The 14,801-nt window shown below is 42.9% G+C and overlaps 1 pseudogene; it reads left to right on the top strand.

The window, feature by feature from the left end:
* The first annotated feature begins 256 nt into the window (after nt 1–256).
* Nucleotides 257–2,401, top strand: LOC140220249 (uncharacterized; annotated as a pseudogene).
* The last annotated feature ends 12,400 nt before the right edge of the window (nt 2,402–14,801 follow it).

Below are 14,801 nucleotides of genomic sequence, written 5' to 3'. Positions count from 1 at the left end.
CAAAAAGTTGGGTACTGGAAATGCTGCAATGAAAGATAAAAAAGGAGTTTCCGACAAGGGTTTTGATGAGTTAATGAAAATCATAAAGAACATGCTTCCCGAGGGGAACAAATTGCCATCCTCAACGTACGAAGCGAAGAAGGTTGTTTGCCCTCTAGGTTTGGAGGTACAAAAGATACATGCATGTCCTAATGATTGTATCCTCTATCGCGGTGAGGAATACGAGAAATTGGAGGCTTGTCCTGTGTGCAAAGCTATGCGTTATAAGATTAAGCGAGACGACCCCGGTGATGTTGAGGGGCAGGCTAGAAAGAAGAAAGTTCCTGCGAATGTAATGTGGTATTTCCCTGTAGTACCATGCTTGAAGCGTTTGTTTAGAAACAAGGCACATGCAAAGTTGATGTGTTGGCATAAAGAAGAACGTAAGCAAGATGAAATGATCAGACACCCCGCTGATGGGTCCCAGTGGAGAACAATTCATAGACAATTTCCTGAGTTTCAAAAGGATGCAAAAAACATACGGTTTGATTTAAGTACAGATGGATTCAATCCATTCGGTGAGTTCAGTAGTGGTTATAGCACTTGGCCTGTGATCTTATGTATGTTCAACCTTTCGCCCTAGATGTGCATGAAGCGGAAGTTCATTATGATGCTGGTAATTATCCGAGGCCCAAAACAACCTGGCAACGATATTAATGTTTACCTAAGACTGTTGGTTGATGAACTTTTAATGTTATGGAAGGAAGAAAATGTACATGTGTGGGATGATGATAAAAAGGAGAATTTTAATCTATGAGCATTGCTGTTCGTAACCATCAATGATTGGCCCGCACTTGGTAATCTGTCAGGATAGACAAACAAAGGAATATTGAGCTTGGATGCACTGTTTAGATGATACTTGCAGCATGTATTTGAAACACTGTTGGAAGGTCGTGTATACAGGCCATCATCGATTTCTTCTAGCTAAGCACCCGTTAAGAAAGAAAGGGAAGCATTTTGAAGGGGAGGAAGAAAAATGTACTAAGCCCATTCACCGTAATGGTAAACATATAGTTTCTATGATAAAGGATATGAGGGTAGTCTTTGGCAAGGGCTCTAGTAGCCAACCTGTTCTGAACGACGAGGACGGACATGCACCCATGTGGAAGAAGAAGTCTACATTTTGGGAGCTACCTTATTGGGAAGTCCTTGAGGTCTCTAATGCAATCGATGAGATGCACCTAATAAAAAATCTTTGTGTGAACGTGATTGGCTTCCTAGGTATATATGGAAAGTCAAAGGATACAATTGAAGCACATCGTGACCTGAAACGTATGAAACAACGAGATGGCCTACATCCGGAAAAGAGAGATGATGGACATTACTTACATCTTGCTTGTTACACACTCATCAAGGAAGAGAAGGAAAGCATGTTTGAGTGCTTGAATAGTATCAAGATCCCATCGGGCTACTCCTCGAATATACAGGAAATAATAAATATTAAAGAGAAGAAATTCATAAATCTAAAGGCCCATGACTGCCACGTCCTGATGACACAATTGCTACCTGTTGCACTGAGGGATATTTTACTAGAGAATGTAAGAATGACAATCGTGAAGCTATGTGCATTCCTCAACATGATTTCTCAAAAGGCAATCCATCCAAAAAATCTACTAAAGCTGCAGAAGGACGTGGTGCAATGCCTTGCCATCTTTGAGATGGTCTTTTCACCTTCCTTCTTTAATACCATGATCCACCTTCTAGTCCACCTTATTGAAGAGATTTTTATTCTCGGTCCTGTATTTCTACACAATTTGTTCCCTTTTAAGAGGTTTATGGCAGTTCTAAAGAAGTATGTTCAAAATCATGCCCGTCCAGAAGGAAGCATCGCAAAGGGATATGGAACATAGGAGGTCATTGAGTTTTGTGTTGACTTTATTGATGACCTAAGTTCAATTGGAGTTCCTGTATCATGCCATGAGGGGCGACTCAAGGGAAGGGGCACACTAGGGAGGAAAGCTTGGATGGACATCGATGAGAGTACATGGCGAAAAGCACACTTCATGATCCTACAACAATTATCCATAGTGGCTGCATATATGGAGGAGCACAAGGCTATTGTACGGTCCTCAAACCAAGGGAAGACTGAGGCTTGGATTACACGTCATCATATTGACACTGTCATCTCTTGGTTGTGGTGATGACTGATGGGTGATGACACAATTGAAGAACAACTAGCATGGTTGGCTAGGGGTCCATCTATCTCAGTATTGACATTCCAAGGATCCTAGATAAATGGGTACACATTTTACACGAGAGCCCAAACCAAAAGAGCACAAACCAAAATAGTGGTGTCCGTATAGATGCAATAGACAACAATGGAAAAAAAGACATATACTATGGCGTGATTGAGGATATATAGGAACTGGACTATGGACCTTTGAAAATCTCTATGTTTCGGTGCCAATGGGTTAAACTTACTGGAGGAGGCGTAAGGAAAGACAACTATGGGATGACAATAGTGGACCTCAACAAGATTAGATACAGAGATGAACCATTCGTCCTAGCTAATGATGTGACTCAAGTTTTCTAGGTGAAGGACATGTCAAGCAAACCAATAAAGAAGGGTGCTAGTAAGTCAGATCGCTAGCCAAAGCGCCACATAGTTCTTGCAGGGAAAAGAAAAATTGTTAGAGTTGAGGACAAGACTGACATTTTAGAAGATTATGATCAGTTTTATGATCTTCCTTCATTTTCAATCGATGTTGACCCAACCATCCTGTTAGCCAAAGAAGACACTCTATACTTACGCCGCGATCACAACCAAGGGACATTTGTCAAGAGGAAGGTTATTAATGTTCCACTAGATGATGACATGTAATGTATTATAACCATTATGTAGTATTTTGTGGTTATCAACAAAGGAACAAATTAATGTAATAATGTATTGTAATGATATGTCATGTATCCTATGGGTTTATTAACAATACTATTTGCAAAAATCTCACACTATTAAACAAGAACTGATCTTTGCATGGTTAAAATATTAAATATTTCAATTATTTTAGCACCATTAAATATTAAATAATAAATTTACATACAATTAAACAAGTACATGATTAAGTCATGGTAAACATGTTAATAACACTACAGGCACTATTCCTCTAAATTTTTGCATGGTCAAAATATCTATTTTTTTGAATTTTAAAGTTAACATAAGTATTATGACCATTAAAACCTATTACAAAGTTAAAATTAATAATTTTACTATGTTTGATATTTAAATGCATCTAATATTTTTATAGTGTATATCTAATCAGCATCAAGCTAACAAATTATTTTTGGAATTTTTATGAATGTTATTTGATTTACTACACAATAAATTAATACAATAGCAATTGTAAAAGAAAGAAAAATAAAAAGGTGTTTAGGCGGGAAGCCAAAATAGTGGGCTACTAATCCCTTTACTACCGGGTGATAACAACACCCAGTACTAAAGGGGGCAGTTTCACTTTGACGCGCTCTGCCCCCCTTTGGTACCGGGCCTAGCCACCACCCGGTACTAAAGGGGTGGCCTTTAGTACTAGTGCTAGCCAGCACACGGTACTAAAGTGTTGGGATACGAGGTAGGCTACGCTAGCGCAAATCAAAATTTCTACCGCGTATAACCAGGAAGAACTGCCGTATAAGGATCACGGGATTACCACTCGACGCACTACTGGTGCGGAAGATGTAGATATGCGTCGATGCAGTGAAGACGATCACGTAGTCGTACGTAGTCGATCAACGTAGTCGTACGTAGTCGATCACGTCCAGCAGCTCCTCAGCAGCTCATCCACGTGCACAGCAAGATCGCCTCCGGTACCGCGGCTCGTCGTCGGCTCGTCGGCGGCTCGTCGATGGCTCGTCCAAGTGCTGCAGGCGCAACACCTCCAAGGTATCCACACGTGCAGGGAGGAAGCGTCGCAAGCCGGACTGCTAGATCCGCGAGTTGCAACAGGCGAGGGCGTGGGAGGCGCGGCAGGTGTGTTTCGCCAAAAGGTGTCAACCCTAGGGCGCCCCCACCCCTCTATTTATAGAGGTTCCTGATGGGCCTCTGGATCCGAGGCCCATTAGTACTCCTAAACCTAATCCAACTCGGATCAGATCCAAATTGGGCTTCCAGCCCCTTAAGTGTGTGACCCTATGGGTTCGGATACGTATAGATATGGCCCGAGTACTCCTACTCGGCCCAATAGTCGGTAGCGGCCTCTAGCAAGATGTGCCAACTCCTATACGCATACGAAGATCATATCAGACGAACCATCACAACATAATATACATGCTATTCCCTTTGCCTCACGATATTTGGTCTAGCTTCAAGCCGACCGCTCTTTCTCGATCCTATGATTCGGAATCCCTTTGTAGGTTAACTCTTAACCGTACGTAGCATGGCCATGCATTTTCGGATCCGATCACTCGAGGGGCCCAGAGATATCACTCTCAATCAGAGAGGGGCAAATCCCATCTTGATTGACCATGTCTCATAGCATGCTTCTTGACAAACCCGAAAGCTACCTTTATAACTACCCTGTTACGGCGTAGCGTTTGATAGCCCCTAAGTAGGTCAATCCACATCTAGAAAACATGCGACAATCTCAGGTCTAAGGACAAAGCGTATATGTTGTTTAAAGAGAGAACTACTTCTCGTGTTGGGTCAGTCCTAACACATGTCTCCACATGTGTCCACATTATTAGTTCAACATCTCCATGTCCATGACTTGTGAAACATAGTCATCAACTAATACATGTGCTAGTCTAATATTCATGTGTGTCCTCACATGAACTCCGACTAGGGACAACTTTAGAATAACCATACAAGTAAAGAGTTTCACATACAATTCACATAATTGCAAATCAATTCAAGTAGCCTTTAATGGATATTCAATGAACACAATATACAAATCATGAATACAAATGGAATATCATCATCTCTATGATTGCCTCTAGGGCATACCTCCAACATAAAGGCCTTTAGTACTGGGTGCTAGCCAGCATCGGTACTCAAGGGTGGGGGGATAAAAACCCCACCGTCTTCCTCCCCCAACACTAAGCTAAATTTTGCAATCGACGACACCTCCGGCCCTCTCCGATTCCTCCGCGCTGCCATCCCCGCACCATCATCATGCAACGCCACCGACGTGCCTCTCCCCGATGACACCGTGCCCCTCCCCCGACCGGCACCTTGATGCACCCCGTCGCCACTGCCCAGCCGCCCACTGGCCCCACTACTCTTCGCTGGCGGCCCTCCTCCTCTTTCCCGCTGGCATTCTCCCTAACCCACTCCGCGCGTGCATACCACTGACCGATGCTGCCTCCGACCGGTGCCGCGCACCCCATGCGCTCCCACCACCACGCCGGCCCTCCGCCTCTCCTCGACGATGATGCCCGGCCGCCTCCACAACCACTCCTCCATCGGCATTCCTCACCGGCCTACTCCCCCAACGACACGCTGCACCACCCCCGGCCCTCGGCCCTACCCACAGTGCCGCCGGCCCTTGTCGTCATCCTCTCCCCTAACGCCACCTCCGACTGCCGCCTAGGGCCACTCCGCCGCCGGCCCTACTCACGCATCACCTCTGCCTCCCCGCCGACCCTCCTTTCCCTCGACAACGACACCGCCTCCTCCCCATGCCCGTACCACACAGCCGGCCATGGGCTTCGCATCTTCTTTGCTGACATAAGCCCATGGCCGACTGACCTCATTTTTTGTCTTTTTTCCTTTTTTATTTTTGCAATATATGAAAAAAGATAGAAATTGTAGAAAAATTCTTCAATTAGCTAGAAATTATAGAAAATTTCTTGAATTATCTAGAAAATATAGAAAAATTCTTGAAAAAGCCTATTAATTGTAAATTGTACAACATTGATCATGCCATGTTTATTGTATCCTATAAATTTTTAGAAATGTCTAAAAAAAGTGAAAATTACTTTGATACTTCTAGAAATTTCCAAGAAATTTGATGATGGTGAACAACTACGTTTTGTTGTAAATATTTTTGTTGTCATTTATATTAGAAATTCATCAAATAATTCAATAAATTATAGAAGTGTGCATAAAATACTAGAAATGTAACAAATTGTATAAGTGTTTCATTCTTTTAGTAGTCATTTATTGTTACAAAATGTATAACTATTAGTCATTCATTTTTGTAGTCATTTTTTGTAATAATTGTGCATAAAATTTTAGAAAATATTTGATGATGGTTGTAAATGATGCGCAATTCACTGTAAATGAATTTTTAGTCATTTATTGTAACAAATTGTACCAAGTGTTTGATTCTTCTTTTAGTCATTCTTTTTATTGTTGATGCCTACTATTTCTTAGAATAATAATTTTTATATTATATTAGTTACAATGGCATGATCAGAGGACGAGCAGGCTCGATTTGACAAGGAATACTTAATGGACTTGATTGCACAAGGTCGCACGAACGATCAACCAAACGAAGAGGTCGATCACAGCCAGACTGACATCTACCTCAACACGTCTGGTGATGGCAATGAGGAGGAACCCATTGCCAAGGGAGGCAATGATGGGCAACAAGGCGAGGTATAGCAATTAGTCTACGTAAACATGATTTGAATTCTATACTTATCAAGATTATTGGGAATTAATAGTTCTTTCATTTTCAGCCATCTGGATCAAGCAAACCTAAAAGAAAAAGAGGCCTAAAGAAGAAGTTAGAGTGTGGCGGAACCGCCCCAAATTAACCTGACTAAAATGCACTTAAGTCGCCTGACACACGATCATGCACTTTAAGCAAGTCAACTTGGTCGTCCATCGGATTTCATCCGATAAACCACTTACTCAGGATCGAGAAGCATTGCTCACACGAACATGAGTGGCACAGAGATTACAACATTCCCATCACATTAACATAGTTCAACAATTTATTACATCAGAGTTTTCAAAATTCAAACAAGTTTGCAAAGTTCAACAAAGACGAAGTAAAACAAGAGGAAGCTAAACGTCGATACACGATATCATGACGAAGCCGATCATGGCATCAATGATCCCTGCCCTCGCCGTCCGAGGAGGGATCCCACTCGACTGTCCAGCCTAGAGGGAGCTGGGTAGGCAAAGTGGTGCCAGCAACCATACTATCGACATTACCTGAAAAGTTAAGCCACAACAAGGCTGAGCAACTAATACTCAGCAAGACTGACCTGACAGGTGATGATTACTGTCACCAACTCCTAGACATGCAAGGCATTTTTGGCTTTGGGTTTGTTTTGCTAAAAGTGCCTATAGTCGGTCCTTACTTTCAATATTTTAGCTCAAGTTCTACGTTCATTAACCAATCTAGATTAGCAACTTATACTAAACAAGCAACTAAAGAACAACCATCAAGATTAATATCCTCATGTTCCATCTTTACTCAGTGCAGAATAGCGATCAAGTAGTCCCAAACTGTGAGAGGTAGACGAATCGATCCGAATTTATTAACCATGCATGGCGAACCTAATCTCACGACATCCGTGCACCTTGAAGGGTCACTTCATTTGTCAGCCGTCCCTATCGATCCCTAGGCACATGTCAGGGCCAAACTTCCCTTGGCATGCAATGTTCCACAGTCCTGGCCTCTTGCCGTACTGTGATCACACTTGCACCCACATGATGCACCATGGGAAGCACCATGGGAACCTCGTTCCAGGGACAGCAGGAGTAAAGCCATGCCCTAGTTCAATCAGGTACTAGGCTTCCCCATCCCATACTAGGTATGAGATTAGTACTTTCAAACACTTGATCACGAACGACGACACGTTTTGACCTTAGTCCATTTCATGTAGACAGATGGGGTAAACCACCAAGTACCGAACATAAGCCCGACCCCGTCTATCGTCCTTATAGAGGCAACATAAGTAAAGCACTCAACTCCTCTAACTCGCGAGTGACAGGAAATCACTCGACTTTTACCGAGACCTATTAAGCATTGCAGCTACTCGACCTTAGCAACTAGTATTCAGATCATGGTACTAAGTTCATGCATCTATGGTTTCAATCAACTCCTACAAACATAAATGCACAATCATAAGCATCAATAACTTGCATAAATTTAAAATAGGGAATTCATGCACCGGGGCTTGCCTTCAGGATAAGTTAGTGGTTCCTCGGGGTCTTGATCTAGCTCAGGCTCAACTTCCAAGTGATGAAGCTCCACAGTAGGTTCTTCCTCCGGCGTAGGGTGGAGCTCGTAGGTCCCATCGGCGAGATTAGCTTCTACACGACATGCACATGCAAGAGTTTAGTTTTATCCATGCGCGTACACAAACGATGCAAGACATGGCTTATTAGTAGAAAGAAAATCGTATATAGGCCACATTCACTTAAACAAGGTTTTAACTTCCATTTACTTCATAAAGTAAGGTGGTCGGTTTAAACTTGAGGTTGACTTTGATGGCGATTGTGTACATATATAGATTCTTGCAACTTAGAGTTGCATAAGGAAGGTGGGGTCATTTCTGGGGTTGTTCAGGTACATTTGGAGAGTTATTCACTTTTGAATATTTTTTTTAATCTCTTTCAAAATTACTTAGTTAGCTTAGTAGGATTTATATTTCTTTATATTCCTTTTAACCGATTTCTTAGCCAAAAAGTGGTTCCTCAAGCAAACAGCAACAAAAGGCACTGAGAAAATTACAGCACCTAACTTAAGTCATCTTTAAGTTACTGTAAAAAAAATTCGGGAGCCATTGGATTACTACAAAAAGAATTAAACGCATATTATCACCAAAGGTAGCATGCACTTAACTATTTTTATCTCAAAATGTATAGTGATTCTGAGGGCGAAATTTTACTAGTAGGTTGAAGGTGTGTTACAAAGGCTTTGGTGAATTGTTCATGATTTTTGGAGAAGGACAACTATTTCCCCTATTTATCTCCTATTTAACCATGTTCTACAAGGAAGGTGGGTTTCTTACTGAGTGTGACCACCAACCATATTTTTCCTGTAAACTACCCCACAAAACTGAGCTACTCCAAGTGGTTTCATATTTTTCTCAGCTTTGGATTAAAACTTATGCAAAAAGCAAGATTTAACCCTAGATTTCAAATATAAGGTTAAAATAGTAACTTTAAGTTCTACTCCAGGGCCCTAAGTATTTTTCTAAGCTTCTATTCACTCAAACATACACCACAGAGTTGGATTTACCTTTTTATCATTTTTCTTCTATTTACTATGATTTAAAAGGCCTAAGCAAGGAATAACACTATAGGATATTATTTACAATAGTAACATAGGCAAACTTATTTTTTTTTAAGAAACAAGATAGAACAAGGATTCCAACAAAAGTGGTTTGGCATTTTTCTAGTTTTTCTACAATTTCTTGGGCATTTACAAAATTTAAACCTTTTTCTACCGATTTAAAACCATAAACCGTGGCAAACTTGCATTTTACCCCTCACATCTACGGTTTATTTGCGCAATGTCGTCCCCGGGGGTGCGCACGGCGGCAGCAGTGAAATCCCTGGCGATTCACCGGGGGGGTTGGGCAACAAGTGGCCAGGGACGCGCAGGGGCTCACCTGAGCTCGACTTAGCAGAGTTGGGGCGACGGAGATGGCCGGCGAGGGTCGGAACGCGGCGACGGCGACTTGGCTTGGCGGGTGGCGGTGTGGGCGGCGTTCCGGCACACCGGTGGCGTTGGGAGGGCAACGAGCGGCTCGGGGACGTGCGCGGAGGGGTGGCGAAGCGGGCGGAGAGGTTGTCGGAGCGCGGGGCGGCGCGGAGGTGGGAGCTCCATGGGAGCCTTAGCGGCGGCGCAAAGGAAACAGGGGCGCGGTGTGCAGGAGGTGGCGAAGGGTGGCGCTGACAGCGTGCTTGGCCCTTTTATAGGGGAGAGGTGGAGTGGAGGGTCGAGGCGGGGCTCCGGGCGCGAGAGGATAAGGCCGGGGAGAGCTGGTGTGTGGGCGAGGCAGCCATTGGCCAGAGGCGCCATTGGCCCTAGGAAGCGGAGCTCCGGACGTATCTCGCCGTGGTTGGTCATGGGCGATTTGTGGTGTGGGCAACCAGTTTGTCGGGCGGGCGAGGCGGAGCACCAAGGCTCTGGTTGGGTGAGCGGGTGGAGGCGTGGGACGACAGCGACGTGGTGGCTTTTCTGGCGAGCGGGCAAAGCTCCGGTTGACGGGCGTGGATGCGTGGCAGGGCAACGGATGTGCTCGGCCGGCGATAGGGTAGCGGGGAGCTTCGTCGGGTCTTGTCACGGCGCTAGTTGGGCGTCGGGGCTCCCGTCCTGTCACTTCCCCGCCGGGGATAGGGCGCCGGCGAGCTGCCGGTCGACGGCGGCCACGCGGCGGGCGGTGCGTGGGCGAACATGCCCGGGCGCGCTGGCGTCGAGGCGAGGTCGGGTAGCAAACAAGATTGACTTTAGGGGCCCTCCAATCAAAATTTTCAAACTAAGCGTTCGAATATCCCTTTAACAAACTTGTAGTCCTATGGTCGGAGTTCAAACTTTACCAAAGGTATTTGGGGGCATGGATTTGGAGATAACTCGAGCCAAAGTTTGCCAAACACTAGAGATTTCAGACTTAGACATTTTAGCCGATTTGGTGGAATTTCAGGAATTTGGCTGTCTTGGACTTGAATTTCGGACAGCTTCTGAGTTGAATTAGACCAAGGTGCTATTGAAGGAATTGTTCTTCAGTCTTAGGACTTCAACTTCTATTAAGAGCATTTCTTGAGTTTAGTTCAAAAATTTGGAGGAACAAACTCGCCAAGAGGCACACTCTGTATGGTTTCCAGACATAGAGCTGGAATGCCAAGACGGCTGAGTTGACTGTTTTGCCCGACTTTGACCAAGTTTTTGAGTAGGTTTGGTTTTGATTTGGACCTAGCTTAGTGTAACAAAGTTCGAAACACACTCAAGGGACTACAACTTTTATTAAAGATCTGACTTGAGGTTAGATATAAACTTGTGAGATAACAGGTTGCAAATTTGAGGAAAAAACCATAATTCCAGGACTTACGTCATTTGTAGGGTTTTAATATACTCCTGGTTTGATCCTTATTTTTGACCTTCTCCCACTCCGAATTAGCCAAAGTGTTATTAACAAAAGTTGTTTGAAATTAAAAGTTTTACAACTCTTATTTGGGCAAAATTTTAAGTCTGTATATAAAAACTCAAGTTTTATATTTAACTCCAAAAAGAGCTTTTTAGGGTCAAAATGGACATTTCACCTCTTTTGCTTAGTGACTAATGACTTTTTTAAGTTTAGTTACACCTAATTAAGGTAGAGTTTTTACATAGAGGGATGTATCATCATCACCAGAAATTAATGAAGAGGGTGAACCAACTGCTCCAAACAATGCTAAGACCAAATTGGTGAATCAAATTGGATTTCTTGTTAGGGATAACATCCCAATAAGCTTACAGAATTGGAAAAGCCCTGAAATCAATAAGAGCGTGGTCCCCATACTTGAGGTCCCCATAAGTGTGGTCCCTGATGGAGAGAAGGAAATGTTATGGGAGCAGATAAAACAAAACTTCAGATTCGAAGGTGTAGATGTAGAAAAAGTGAAAGATTGGGTCTTTCGAAAGGGTGCAATTGCTTTTTAGATGTACAAGAGGAACCTGAACAAAGACTACATAAAGAAGAGTGTTACACCAGATTTCACGAAGCACCCAAAGTTAAGAGATCACTGGAATTCATTTGTGCAGTTCAAGCAGTCACAAAAGAGCGCTAAGGCAACTAAAACCAACACTGACAATTCTTTTCAGAGAAATACTTTCATCATCTTGGACCAGGACATTACAAAAAGGGGATCATCAAATGGCAGGGGATGGAAGATGATATAATTGCTAAGGGAATAGTACCGGCGAGTCTCGAATGGCCGGAGAAAGCAAAGCATTGCTATTATGCTCATGGCGGCACGCTCAATCCCGAAGATGGATCATTTGTGTTCGGCCAAAAATTAAGAGAAGTGGCTATGAGGCTTGTTGAGTTAATAAAGGCTACGACCGAAGGATCTTTTGTACCTGATCGAGAGAAGGATGAGCTAACTATGGCACTAGATAATCTACAACATCTTGGATGTTGCCGAGGCAAAGGAGTAATTCCATAGAAATTTGCCTTTCGTGAGCACATTGATTCCTACATAAGCGGCCAGACAAGTAAGGCCGAACACGCACGACAGCTACGAGAGTTGCAAGAACACGTAGCTTTGACAGAGGCAAGAATAGAGGAACCAATCAACCGACATGTGGCTCTAGCTCTTAGCAAACAAGCTAGTGAAAAAGCAGCTGCATCATTAGGGGCTAATGTTGACGTAAGCCCCTCTCAGCGTCGAAGCAGTGTCACTTCAACGAAAGCCCCAGCTGGAGGATCTTCTGACATGTTTGAGGATAACTAACACCACCCCGTGGACGACATCACTAGGAGAGCCCCTTGTGAGTTTGTTACTCCTGTGAAAAACAAGCTCATCGTGATGGCTTACGGTGTTGCTGAACAACCGACACAAGGCTAAACAATTCATGGCGTGGAGATTCTAGCTCGCGGTTACATCAAAGTTGGGGCGGACTGAGTGGTCGACGGTTGGGATGACCTAGAACTGGAGATCCGTGGAAGTGATAGGGAAAATAATCAAGGAGAAGCCACCCATGGTTGGATTCTGCCCAAGGATTACGCAGCCGAATCCCACGGCCCTGGGATCACCTCCTCAAGGCTCAAGGGTAAGATTACCTATGCCATCTGCCAGGGAACCCTCTCCACTACTAGACAGCATTCCTAGCATGAGTCCACTAGCTAACAAGGATCCTAGCATAAGTCCACGCTCTCCACCAGCTGATAGGGATCCTAGCATGAGTTCACCTCCCCCTGTTATGAGAGAGGCTACAAAGAAGAAGCAGAAGAAGCCGAAGGAGAAGCAACCAAAGGCCAGGAAAGCTTATGAGATGACTAATGAGGAAATTGATGCAGTAGTAGATGCTGAGGTGAAAGCTCACTTCGCATGAAAGCCTCCGGTGAAGAAAGATCCACCACTTGATAAGGTTAAATTCCAGGCTTTCATTAGAAGCATGGAGAAAAAGCCAAAGAAACCACTGCTATCTGACTACGACCGCTCAATAACAAAGGCTTTTCAGAAGAAGAAGAAAAGTGGGTCAAGTATTCCACAGCTCGGAACCTAATCCAACCAATCGATTGCCTGACTCCATGTGCTTTCGGATTTTGATAAGAACCTACTTCCATTTGCTAAAAATACAAATCTCACCCCAGCTCAACTTCAAAGGGAGGATCACGTCTCAAAGCACCCTAGGGCTGCTAAATGGAAATTTGAGCTAGGGAAACCGCTTGTGTGGCCGCAGTTGATGGACTATTTTCTAACGAAGATATACAAATTGCAACAATGGTACATTGAGGCTTCAGCCAATGCTTTACTCATGCTCAAAGTTCATATTGGAGATCAACACTATTTCCATGGGGAAGACATTATAAATGAGCCGCTTGAGGAACTCTATTTCCTTTACAATCAAGACACACTTGACAAGTCACTCATCGGTTCCTGAGTTCTGTAAGTCTTTAATTTGCTCTAACTTCAAAATCCCCGCTTTAGTCATTGTGCGATGGCTTAAATCCTATTCGATTTTGTATATTACAAGATGGAGATTCAAACTTGCCGGAGGAAAGGATACTATGACATCAGCTTCATGGACCCGGATATTATAATCGAGTCAACTGTAAGAGATAGACTAAATTGGACCTTGAAGAACATATATAAGTTCCTTGACAACCAACATTACAGGAAGTACATACTTCTACCCTACAACTTCGAGTGAACGTGTTTCCCATCTCTTTTCATTTTTGAACTAGCAATTAAACATAAGACTAACTAGCTTTGGCTGTGCATATTTGTACAGCTTCCACTGGATACTCCTTATTATCATGGTTGATTGAAGCGCGGTCTATATCATGGACTCTTTGAGGAAATGAAGAGATCAATACAAAAACCTTATAGACATTCTTAACAAAGCATGGGCTCGCTTTCAAGCCTGAATTCCCGGTATGTGTTGAATTTCCATATCTCATGACACTTCCTTGAACACAACAAATATTTTATAACTTCTTTTGCCCTATATATAGTGTTTGAAACAGGACTGGGGAATAATTTATGCAGATACTATGTATGTGAATTCATCCATGGTTTTGTAGGTCCCAAGCGTATAACCGACCACGAATTCATAGTACGTATACACATTTCTTAACAATAAATTAGTTCTAATTGTGTAGACCCATTGATCTACTATATAATAATCTTTGCCAATGACAAATAGACAAGAGAATTGAAGGAAGCACTCCTCGAGATGGAAAAAATAAGGGCAATTCAAGAACAATTTAGTGGATTTCTTCTGAACGAGGTAGTAAATCCAACAGGAGAGTTCCATAATGATGAATCAAATCTGCATCATCGTCAGGACTTGAGTTCAGAATAGTTGATCCAAATATTGAACTTCAAGTGTTGATGCAATGTAATATTATTCATAAATGTGAATATAGAAGATTTCTATATATATATATGTATATAATATTATCTCAAATGTAATATTATAGATCAAATACAACTTTATATATATTAGCATATTAGAACTAGTACACGTAAAGGAAACAAATATGAAATACTAATATAGAATAAAGAAACAAAAAAGAAAATGAGAAAAGAAACATAAAAGAAAAATGACCTTTAGTAACGGTTGGTAACCAACCGGTACTAACAACATGGTCGAGGCCAGTTTAGTACCGGTTGGTATTATTTGCCCCGTACTAAAGGCCCTCCTTTGTACCGGTTG

Source organism: Setaria viridis, chromosome 8 (assembly GCF_005286985.2).
Source record: "Setaria viridis chromosome 8, Setaria_viridis_v4.0, whole genome shotgun sequence".
NCBI classification, from domain to species: Eukaryota; Viridiplantae; Streptophyta; class Magnoliopsida; order Poales; family Poaceae; genus Setaria; species Setaria viridis.
The sequence above is the reverse complement of the archived record's forward strand: the minus strand, read 5'-3'. Positions and strand labels throughout refer to the sequence as shown.